This window comes from Mus musculus, chromosome 2 (genome assembly GCF_000001635.26).
Source record: "Mus musculus strain C57BL/6J chromosome 2, GRCm38.p6 C57BL/6J".
Taxonomy (NCBI): domain Eukaryota; kingdom Metazoa; phylum Chordata; class Mammalia; order Rodentia; family Muridae; genus Mus; species Mus musculus.
The window spans coordinates 131,739,886-131,751,078 of record NC_000068.7 but is presented as its reverse complement, the minus strand read 5'-3'; the positions used below and the strand labels follow the sequence as shown (position 1 = coordinate 131,751,078).

The window sequence follows — 11,193 nt, the reverse complement described above, 5'->3', positions numbered from 1 at the left end:
CTTTTTCTAATAAACCACATTCATGAGTGTGAAACAGCCTTCAACAAGGCCCATGATTCTTCTAATGAATTATTGAAATGGAGTGTAGCTTTGGGAACCACACAAACTTAACAGCTGCTATCATGAATAGGGGTGGTGTAACGTAGATTGTCCCCAGCACTGGGGCTGACTGAATCCTTGCGGAGACTCTGGCAGTGTCCTCTCTTTTTCCAGCTGCACAGTCAATGTCATCAATTCCCCCCCCCCCCCCCCCCGACATGGAAGGAGAACTCAGTGATGCACTGAGGCCAGGACGTTGTTTAGAAATGAACTATTCATTTGAGACTGGCTGAGACATGGAGGATGGGGATCAGGGGATTCTTGAGGCCACGCTGGTTAATCGTTCTGAGAGAATAAAGAAGGGTCCACGAGTATTTCTATGCTTTCCTATACCAACCCTACCAGGCTAACAGCTCTGCTCTCTCAAATAGGACACCGATCAGCCTCCCTTGGATGACCCTGGAGCTATCACAAGATGGGGGTCTGGTCTGAGAGTCCCTGTTTTATTATCATGTGTCAGTTTCCTTTCCCAGGCCCTGCTCTGCGTGCCCCCTCATTATTTACTGTGTGTCAGGAATGTTTGCCTCACAGCCTCCATATAGGCCCCAGAACCCTCAACTTCACCTCAGGCTGGATGAAGTTTTTCTGGCAGTTCCACTGCTTTGTTTTGATACTTAATCAAAAGCTCACCATGCGTATTTGTATAAGCACCATCTTGAAGCTAGGGGGTCACTTCTCTCAAAGTCGAAAGCCATGGGAGAGAACAGCTTTTTTGACCCATTCTGTCAGGGTTGGGAAGGCCTGGTCTAGCTTCTCTAATTGCCATTTGCTCTTCCGTTCTCTTTTCTCTCTTCCAGCTGAGGGGACAACACATTTCCTCAGAGGGCCAGCACATTTTTTCTGTCTGTAAAGGACACATTCCAATGAGGGCAGATTCTAAAAGTCTAGAAAAATCTTTTTAGCATCTCTTTTCCTTCCATGCCAGGAGTCCCACCTGCCTTGGCCTTCATGCACCCACATGCTTGCTCCCAAGTTTTCCCAGGCTGAGGTTTATACCCTCTGGCTGGCTGTCTCCAGCCAGTGACAACTGTTCCATCAACTCTGCATTCCAAAGGCCCTGCCACAGGGAATGGAGACCAGCCAAACACTCCAAGCAGCTTAAGTTGAAGAAACACTGGTGAACCCAAGAATAAAACACAGCGCAGTCTAGAAAGTTCAATTCTAGCCACATGTGGCTACTCAAATATAAATCAATCGAAATCTTTACAACGTCAATGGCACAGTTCTAGGTTGTGCTAACCGCATTTCAAGCGTTCAACCGCCCAGGGTGACCAGGAGCTGTCACGCCAGGCAGTGCAGGACCGAACACTGCCATCACACAGAAAATCCTCAGTGATGTAACAGCAATTCTCAACCTCCTTAATGCTGTGACCCTTTAGTAGAGCTCCTCATGTTGTGGTGACCACCAGCCATAAATTTATTTATTTTTTTGTTGCAACATTATAACTGCAATTTTGCTATGGTTATGAATTGTATTTCAATATTGGATGTGCAGGATATCTGATATGCCATCCCAGTGAAAGGGTCATTTGATCCCAGGTTGAGAACCACTGATCTATAATAAGCCTTCCTCACTGTACCTGGAGTCTGAGAGCTCAGCTCATAGCTGCCTTGGGGAGCCTGGCTCCCTTAGTGACCAACAGTGTCCCTATGATTCTGTGTTTGGTGATTAGCATTCTTTCACCTACGTGCCCCACAGTCTAATAGAGAATTTTATTCTCCGATTGGTGATGGGAACCTGCATTTCGGTTCTCAGCTAACGTAAGAGTGAGTGCCGCCCACTGCCAGCACTGCGAATCCTCTAGATTTAGATAAAAATGCATTGGAATGGAAAAGTTGGGGGTTCTTTAAGGAACAGCTTTATTTTCATATTTAGTAAATCACCACGCAAATAGGCACAAGGCTTAGCAGAGCCGTGCTGTAGTGCCAAGTCTGTTTATTAACAAGGGCTCTGTACGTGTCTTATGTCTCAGCGATGTCCCGGGAGGAACATCCGTGGGTGGTAACAGCAGGCTGCAGCTAGGAAAGCCTCTGCCAGCGATCAGTCAAGCCAGCCTCCTGCATCCTTCCTTCCGCACTCTGCTCCTTTTTATAGGCCATCTATACAGTGTGGTGACATTTTTATTTTGCTGCCCAGTGATTCCTAGATTTTTCTCGGTCCCAAGTTCCTCCCCTGGGGTGTGAGTGAGTGGTGACGCTCCACAGCTCCTGCAGGGTGAGCACAAAGTGCTATGGTACCCCTTATTAACAGCAACTGTTACCTTGTAGCGCTTGATTCTCTGGGTTTTTGAAGTGTTCCCAGCAGCCCTTGGACATGCAACAACTGCATGAATGCCTGACAGAAAACACACCGAGGTGTAATGACCTCTTCCTGCAGAGAATCGAGGTCTTACGTGTTTACTTATCTTCTAAGGCTCTTTCTTCCCTCAGCTTCTGGAATGTCAGCTGTGGCCAGTCCTATGAGAACTACAGTCCAACTAGCAGAGGGATGGAGATTATTGCTTCTTGCAGATGGCTTGGCTGGGTTGGGGTGGGGCACACACTGCCTTGGCGTGAGTGGGCTGGCCAAGGATGCCACAGGTACAGCCTGCAGACACAGCTATGAGGGCAGAGGGCACTGCCCAAGTTCCACCTAGGAGCTGCCTTTCTGCCAAGAGAGCCAAGGTGCCTGAGCCTCTCCCAGCCTGGGGAGGAAATGGAGGTCTTCCAGAGACGCTGGAATGTGGTACTCACAGGATGCATTTCTCTGATAGGTGGTGACTGGTGTTGGCTGCAGGCTGAAGACAATCTTTCCACTCTGGTTCCCACACTTGACGGAATGATTCTTCAAGTTGTTTATTGCATAGTTGCCATGATCCGCTCTAGCTCTGCATTCTTTCTATTAAAAAAAAAACTTTATTTGGGTGTGGTGTGTGTGTGTGTGTGTGTGTGTGTGTGTGTGTGTGTGTGTGTGTGAGAGAGAGAGAGAGAGAGAGAGAGAGAGAGAGAGAGAGAGAGAGAGAGAAACACACCTATTCATGTGCAGGTGCTTATGGGGGCCAGAAGAGGGCGCTGGATCCCCGAGATCCAGGTTTCAGGCAATCATGAGCCACCTGATGGGGGTGCTGTGAGCTGAACTCTGGTTCGGAAGATTAACCTCAAGATTTACAGGACTCTGACCACCACACCTCTGAGATTTCACCTTCTCTCCCGTCTTTGTGTCCCTGGTGGCCTTCAATCCAGATATTGTTTCTGAAATGGAGGCATCACACAGCTACCCTGTCTCAAATTTAAGTTTAAAAGCAGAAACAAACAAACCAGAGAGAGGGAAGTGGAAACAATCCATAGTGTTTACTTGTCGTGGAGTTAGCCCTGTGGAACCAGACCCATTTTGTCAGCCACAGGAGCAAGGTCTGTGAGAGAAACCCATTCACGGAGTGGCCAAGGTACCGGAGTCACCGGAGGGCAAATGCTCCTCCCTGAGGAAAGGGTTCAGAGCTGTCCAAGGACTGAAGCATGGGGAGAGCATGAGGGGAACCAATGGTCTACACGCATCCAGTCCGTCTTCCCAGCCCCTCGAGGGTCACGTGATCAGACGGTAGCTGTGTTTCTCATGCCCAAGAAGTTACCCTTTGCTATGCCAGTGCCTGGCAAATACAGAAGTGGATGCTCACAGGGCCCCTAATGGAGGAGCTAGAGAAAGTACCCAAGGAGCTGAAAGGGTCTGCAACCCTATAGGAGGAACAGCAATATGAACTAACCAGTACCCCCTGAGCTCTTGTCTCTAGTTGCACATGTAGCAGAGGATGGCCTACATGGCCATCATTGGGAGGAGAGGACCTTGGTCTTGTGAATATTATATGCCCCAGTACGGGGAATGCCAGGGCCAGGAAGCAGGAGTGGGTGGGTTGGGGAGCAGGGTGGGGGGAGGGTTAGGGGACTTTTGGGATAGCATTTGAATTGTAAATGAAGAAAATATCTAATAAAAATTGTTTAAAAAAAAGAAGTTGCCCTTTGGATATGTGTACAGGTCCAAGTGAAGAGTCTGTGGCATCAAGAAAAGCAACCTTCAAGTTTCTGAAAAGCCACCTACACGCCTCTTAGTGATATGCATGTCAGAGGTGTCACCTGCAGCAAAGCCAGAGCTAAGCTAACAAAAGATTGCTTAGCTATGGTGGCCTCTAATGTTAGTGGGGGGGGGGGGAGGAAGTATGAACAAGTGTCCCAAAGCAAGTCTACATGTCCTTCAGATTTTTCATGTAGTTTAATTAAGTCCAGACTGGTGAGGGCAAAGACTCAAAGGCCTCCGACCTCAAGGCCATATTTGTACAAAGCTCACACAAGAGTGGCACTCAGCTAAATACAGCACATTATATCACTATTTACTTTAGGTTTCCTGATATCTGAGATGAGAGCCATTTTGTGCTGACTCATAACACACACATACACACACACACATACACATAGAAACACACATATACACACACAACACACACACAGACATACAAACATACACAGAAACATACACACATATAAACGCACACAGACACACCCCTATGTGTGAGCCAGCATTAGACCTGACCCATGCTGGATACCTACATCAGTACCATGCAGTCCTAACATAACTGGCCCTTAGGGCCCTTTATTTCCTAAGCTGTCTGTTTCCCTGATGTTCTGGGCACCCTTACCTGCTAAGTCGTTCTCCAGTCAGTGCTGCTTGCTAAGTCTTCACCATGCTCTCGGAGTTTGTTCTGCCCCACATAGTTGATTTTTCATTTAAGGTCGTGCCTTGCTGAATGTGAACTTCACAGAAGAAAGAGGAATGCTCTGTGTCTGACTGTGGGAGACAGACTGGAGTCATGACCAAGTCTGATAAACACTGGTTCACAACAAATGGTGGACAGCCCTGGTTTCATCATAGCTCAGAAAACCAACTAGAGAGCAATTCTATTCCATCACTCTCAGCAGAACTGACAGATATCGGGGCAGAGCCCCCAGGTATGATGTTGTAGACATTGGTTATTATAGACCAAGTACAGGGATAATCCCACAGTCCAGTACAGGGCACGCTGGGTCCAACAGTTAGACATATTTCTACTGCAGCTTTCAGAACTCGTGTTTCCTGGTTCCACGGATCAAAACCCTGACATTTTAATGCCCTTACCACAGCCACACTCCAGCCTCCTTGGGCCCTTTTGTAAGTGATCATGAACTGCCATCCCCCCAAATGATATCTCTACAGTTCATTTATCTCGGGGGTCTTCATCACAACATCCCTTAAGAGACTTTGTGGAATTCTTATGCGGAGAAGAGGGGTGAAGGCCGGTACCCTGGAAAGGTTAAAGAGGACCTTGCACCAGTTTGCACAGAGCAGGGAGTCATAGGAGACAGGCTGGCTACTACAGAGCCTGGGGGCCTTGGGAGCAAGGCCACCTTCCTAAGCCAGGGCTGGGGCTGAGTCAGAGTCACAGGACAGTTTTAGGAAGGCTGAGGTGTTACCTTGCCTGGATAGTAGATCTCACTCAGTTCTCTCTCAAGCTAGTGTGTGTGTGTGTGTGTGTGTGTGTGTGTGTGTGTGTGTGAGAGAGAGAGAGAGAGAGAGAGAGAGAGAGAGAGAGAGAGAGAGAGAGAGAGAGAGAGCAATATACCCATCCAGTGACACTGCATTGGAGAAAACGGATTTTTCCTTTGCTAGCTGGTATCGATTATAAATAGCATCTTGGTTAGGGCTGGGACTTTGTGTCTACTTCTCCCACTTGTGTTGGGACCCCATCGGGCTTGAACGTGTGCAGGACTTGTGTGTGCTGCGATAGACTGTGAGTTCATATGTGCATCTGTCCCTTTGTGTCTGGAAGACACTGCTTTCTTGAACTCGTCCATCACCTCTGGCTCTTATAATCCTCCCGCCTCCTCTTCTGCGTGGATTCCTTAGCCTTGAGGGGAAGGGATCTGATGAAGACATCCTAATTAGATATGAGTGCTCCAAACTCTCTCACGCTCTGCACATGGTCCCACTGTGGGTCTCTATATTAGTTTCCATCTACTGCATGAAAAAACTTATCTGATGTGGGTTGATCCATGGGTGTAACAGAATGTTAAGAATCACTTCGTTACAACAGCGATTGCTGGAACTAAAGTCACTTGGTTCCTAGATTACAGTACCTTGTTTTCTAGATTTTTTTTCACCCCAGCAAAGACAGCCATGATGGAAGCTTATTAATTACCCACCATTTTTTTCCAGCCACCATTGACCTTGTTTCCCTAGCTGCCCCTACAAATGACCAGTCACCATCCAAAAGGGGAAAATTTTAGCCTTGTTTCTTCTTGTGTTTTCTGCCCTACATCTACCTCCACCTGGAAGGAGACAGCAGCAGACTCTGTAGTTCTAGAATAAAGCCTGTGTGGTCACTGAGTTCCTCAATCCACTGTCTGTCTGTCTGTCCATCTGTCTGTCATCTGTCTTTTCATCAACCTTACAGGGACCATTGTGAGTAACCATCTGAAATAACAGACTAGTATCAGAACATAACCGGACCACTGCAGTGAGCGGTCATTTGGTCCATACTTGTGTAAAGCCTGTGAACAGAGGACTTCTCATAACAGTTGTTGGATATTGGTGTCACCGTAAGATGAGGACCCAGAGAGGATAAGTGGGCTGGTGGTATGAATGGCCATGGTGACAAGATCCCCAGAAAGGCAAGTGACTCATAGTGATGTCACACTAGAAAGTGACTGTCACATTAGAAAGGCTGAATGGCTGGGGGTGGGTGGGGAGACATTGGAAGTGATATTAAAATCACAAGAAAAGACTGTGCTGGTGAAAAGATTAGTGAGAGTTGATATCTGAATTAGATTCAAATCAAAGCACAGCCCCTTTCTCAAGCTACTGAGCCAAGTCTGTTGCAAACCAGGCAGGGCTCTAGCCTTGCCATATTAGGCCAGTGTGGTCACCTACCTTGGCTAGGGCTCTGGAGGACGCACCCAGATCTTCAGGGCTCTCTCTGGAGTCTGAATGGTTTAGTATTATTCAAATAGGTCCCACTTTTCCATGATGTGATACTAGGAAGCAAGGGGCATTCAGGTTTGTGAATTACAATTTATAGGATTGCCATTATCCATAAAGTGCATGCCAGTGTTTAACAAAGTGCCATCAGAGGCTTAGAGGTGTGGTCTGAGGTCAAGATCAGAAAATAGAAGATGGCTTTAAAGGGAAGAAACTTAGGACCCGTATTATTAAAATCATTGGTTACATATTTTTAAAGTTAGAGTTCCTTCTCTTTCATGTTTTCACTGTCATCAGTAGAATATGTTAACGCCGCAAAATACCCTTATAAACACTACTTAGCCCCCATTTACAAGTGAAAATGGAGGTTCATAGGGGACACACGACTTCTCTAAGGTAAACAAACAGAAAAACCCTAGTAAATAGGCCTACTAGCCAACCCCAGCCCCCTTCTCCAGATCCCATGCTCTCTCCTTAAGCCCCCCAAAACCCTAAGTTAACCTTCCCAGGACTAAGTGGCATAGAACATGTGATTAGTATTTTCCACTTTTAAAATGCATCTTTACAATTTATTCTCTGAGGAGTTCATACATATTATCTGTGCATATACCACCTACTCCCCTCTATAATTTTTCTTGATTCTTTGGGCTTAGAAAATAATATTGTTTTTTTAAATAGAAAAATAACAAGAGGGGAACTTGGGGAAGTTATACAGCACAAGTGCCTATAGCCCAACAGCTCATCTTTATTACTCTTTCTCCAAGGTTTTCAGTAGGAATCACATACTAATCCATAATAATTATTGTCTTTTTCATACATCCTTTCAATTAAAAAAAATACTTAAAGTCACTCATCTCTTATTTTCTCTTATTTAAAAGTGTGATTCATACTTGCTAAACATGTTTTAGGTATGAACTGAAATTTGCATATTCAAACAAAACTATTATACTTTGAAATATGTATACTACCTAGATGAGCTATAATTTAAACACAGCTTGTCATCAGGGTGTGTATACCTGTAATCCGGGCACTGGGGAGCCAGAGGCCAGAAGACTGGGAGTTCAAGGCCACACTGAACTAGACAGCAAACTTCTGTTTCAAAATTTAAGGATAAGGGATGCAGATCAATTACAACACTTGCTTAGCATGGGCAAAGCCTTGTTAAATAAATAAATAAACAAACAAACAAACAAACAAATAAATAAATAGTTTTAGAAATTAAACACAAATTTAAATTCAGCTTCTAGTGGATAGACAGCAAATGAAACAACACTAGTCTGGTTTCTTCACATAGACTAACTGGTCCAATTCTTTGAGTCTGCTGAGTAAGGGCAGACATGTACAGAAGCACAGGATGCCGAGCAAAGGCAGACATGTATAGACACACAGGATGCTGGGTAAAGGCAGACATGTATAGACACACAGGATGCTGGGTAAAGGCAGACATGTATAGACACACAGGATGCTGGGTAAAGGCAGACATGTATAGACACACAGGATGCTGGGTAAAGGCAGACATGTATAGAAGCACAGGATGCCGAGCAAAGGCAGACATGTATAGACACACAGGATGCTGGGTAAAGGCAGACATGTATAGACACACAGGATGCTGGGTAAAGGCAGACATGTATAGAAGCACAGGATGCTGAGCAAAGGCAGACATGTATAGACACACAGGATGCTGGGTAAAGGCAGACATGTATAGAAGCACAGGATGCTGGGTAAAGGCAGACATGTATAGAAGCACAGGATGCTGAGCAAAGGCAGACATGTATAGACACACAGGATGCTGGGTAAAGGCAGACATGTATAGACACACAGGATGCTGGGTAAAGGCAGACATGTACAGAAACACAGGATGCCGAGCAAAGGCAGACATGTATAGACACACAGGGTTGGGATGAGGAGCAGCCTGCTAGCAAGTGCCCAGGATCAGGAGCTGTTATGAAACAGACACTGAGCAAGTGTGTGTCAGGTGTGACATAGGCGTGCTTCCTATGAGCTTCTGTGCTTCTGAAGGAGAACTGACAACCTGTATTGATAGGCAGCTTGCTCTCACAGTCCTAAGCTTCAGAAGCAATTATCACACAGCTTAGAAAGCAGTCTAGTGAAGGAGTTTTAGAGAGAGTATTTTTAATCACAGGCATTGCTTAGAATCGCTGGCACCTGCAATGGCAAACAGCTATTTTTTCCATATTGACTTTTTAAAACAATAATTATTTTAGTCAATCATATCTATGTGGTAAAGTGTGATAATTTGATATTCATATATAGTCCATAACAATTCAATAGGATAGTTAGTATTTCCATCATCTTAAAGATTTATAAAAAATCTTTTGATTAACACACATGGATTAGCAGAACACAGTGTAATATTTCAGGACACGTGTACTGTGTGTGCATATGTTTTGGGGCAATCGGTGTTTCTATCTCTGTGCCATTACTTTGTGTTTGGATATTTCCAGCTACAACCAGTTTTAATAAGATATATAATAGATTATGTGAATCATAGCTTCAGAAACTGGAACTTTGTGTTTCCCTTAGCTGTGGCTTTTGGTCTGTTGTGTTTGGGTTTTATGGATGGGTTACTCTTGCTAGTGTTTGTTTGGTGAGGTTCTGGAATGCATGTGTTTGCACGTGTATGTGTGCTGTATGTGTGCTGCATGTGTGTGTGTGTGCGTGTGCGCGCGCGCGTGCGCGTGCGCGTGCACGCAAGCGTGTACTACGTGCATGTGTGAGGCAATATCAAACAGGATAGCCCCAGATTGTTCCCATACTTCTCATGTGTTAGGATCACAGGCTTCTGCCATGCAAACTCAGTTGACCTATGTGCTGGTGCTTAGCATCCAGCCTTCCTCTGTGCTCCTTCCTCTGCCTCCTTCCTAATGCATACATTTCTCTGTGAAGACCATTCCCATTGTCAGTTTGGTACTCAACTGCCTTGGGGAGTCATACACTGTTTCCACTGTCGCCACTTAGGAAATGGCTATACTCTTAGGAAGTGTCCTACTTTAACAGAAAGCTAGTTCTTTGGGGGCAGTTCTCAGCTTGGGGAAAAATGGTTCACGTCCTTGCAGAAGTATGAGGTGGGAGAGCAAAACTCAAACTCAAGCCTGATTTGAATTACAGAACAGGAGTGGGAGCCCACCGACAGAGATTTGTCTTTTGCAGCAGGCAGATGAACATTCCCCGGACACGATTCCTGGATGCAGGTCTAGGACTCTGGGGACCATAGGCCAGCAATGGAAGGTGGAGGCTCTTCATCCAGCCACCCTTTACCAGCCTGTCAGAGCTGAGTGGGATGGAGGTGGTGGGTACATAAGGAACACCATGCTGGCAGCAGCTGTCACAAAGTCCTCTGAGCCTGCCAGAGATGACGGCAAGGAACAATCCCACAATTCTGAGCAAATTATGGAGAGGGACAGCTTGCGGAAACTTACATGAAATGTGGAAAGACTGGGGGCTGTATTGTTCTTAGTCATAAACCATCCATCCCCTCAAGTTAATGTCCAAGGAATCTGTGCCAAGTAAAGATCCAGGCAGATGGACTGTATTGAATGAGAAAGATAAATATGATGATAGTTTATGGCCCCATTCAACCAGGCCACAAGTGGTTTAGAGAGCTTTCTTTTACAATGTTATTTTTCTGATTATACAGATAATAAAATCATTACAGGAATCACATAAAATATAAAAGAAGCAATAATCACTCACAGTGTATTTCTCAGAATCAGGAACGATTAACACTACAGTGTAATCTCCATTTTAAAACCGTGTCCTTTTCCCTTACACATGCTTCTCGGTTGTTAATCATTCTATGGGAACACATTTAATGCATGCATGCTATTTCATTGTATACATTTGGCACCTATCATCATTATTTGTTCATGCTGTGCTAGCCATATCACTGGAGTTTTATATTTTCATTTTTATGAAAAAATAAATAACTGTGACAGACATTGTTGAGGAAAAGTTCCTGCATATTTATTTCTGAATGCTTCCTCAGCAGAGTCCAGATCATAGGGTTGCTGGGGTCTGACATAAACCTCTAGGACTTCAGTTTACAGTTCCTGGTTCCTTCCATGACAGAGATTTACAAGTCAGGGGCTCTC

At 45.2% G+C, this 11,193-nt stretch overlaps 1 long non-coding RNA gene across 2 annotated transcripts; it reads right to left on the bottom strand.

Annotated features, from left to right (window-relative positions):
- Positions 1-1,851: 1,851 nt before the first annotated feature.
- Positions 1,852-10,737, bottom strand: Gm30986. Of its 2 annotated transcripts, XR_374992.2 has the most exons (4): positions 10,522-10,737; positions 7,034-7,137; positions 4,767-4,915; positions 1,852-2,977 (listed from the first exon to the last, which is right to left on the bottom strand). It is a non-coding gene; the product is annotated as a predicted gene, 30986 (long non-coding RNA). The 2 variants fall into 2 exon arrangements; XR_374993.3 differs by lacking the exons at positions 7,034-7,137; positions 10,522-10,737 and adding an exon at positions 6,644-6,743.
- Between the last annotated feature and the right edge of the window lie 456 nt (positions 10,738-11,193).